Here is a 1,075-nt window from a genome sequence, read left to right on the forward strand (position 1 = left end):
CCCCACCTCCTTCAACTGCAAATTAATCATCTCAACTTCGGTTCAAGATAGACGGGTATTTTTTTTTCCATCAGAAGCAAGATAAATAACCACGCTTTTAGACGACTCTAATAACTCCATAATATGCCCAAAATTTGATGAGCGTCTGATTCCTCCATTTCGTAACACAATGTAGAATTTCAGTACATGTAATGTTTGTCAGGGACAAAGCCAATAATTGTGTGTAAGTCACCTCTAGATCTACCCACTTTTTCTCTCTTTTTTTAATAAAACATCGGTAGTCGAGGCAACATCTGTAGTCGAGGCAAGTTTTCGTCTCTTTCTTTTACTGTTTTTTTTCTTTTACTGTTTTTTCTTTTACTGTTTTTTTTCTTTTCTTTTTCTGTCTTTTTTCTGTCTTTATTCTTTTTTTTCTTTTTTTTGGATGGTAAAATGACTCATACGGATTATCGTTCTATTAGAGTCGTACTCAGTGACGTCAATTAATATTTTCTGAAAACTATAAAGTCTGCCACTTTTGCCAAGGTGGAAGAGATCCTCTGTGTTCAGGGATTTATGTACTCGTATAAATTTATTTTTTTAAACGCGGACGAACTGAAGTACTATGACATAATATGTATATTTCTCTGTTGCTGACTTAATCATTCGCATACGCATAAAATAGTAGGCGAGAGTGTGAGTGTGTGTGGCTAATTTTAGCTTCTTCTAGACAGTTTCAAGGTCATGTGATTGTTATACATGTATTATTGTGAAATATCGAATTTTTGAAGTCTTTCTATTGAATCCTGAATAAGTCCACTGTTATATTTATGAAACCACAAAATTATATTTATAGCCAGTGGTGTGTAAAATATGTAATGTATTATTCGTCCAACCTGACTTAAATGTGGGGTTTTATGTGTTGGGTGTTCTTATTTAATAAGCATGAACGTGTGTGTATGTGTGTGTGTGTGTGAGGTGTGTATGTGTGTGTTTGTGTGTGTTTGTGTGTGTGTGTTTGTGTGTGAGTGTGTGTGTTTGTGTGTGTTTGTATGTGTGTGTCTTTGTGCGTGTGTGTGTGTGTGTGTTTGTGTGT

This window comes from Aplysia californica, unplaced genomic scaffold (genome assembly GCF_000002075.1).
Source record: "Aplysia californica isolate F4 #8 unplaced genomic scaffold, AplCal3.0 scaffold00681, whole genome shotgun sequence".
Lineage (NCBI taxonomy): Eukaryota > Metazoa > Mollusca > Gastropoda > Aplysiida > Aplysiidae > Aplysia > Aplysia californica.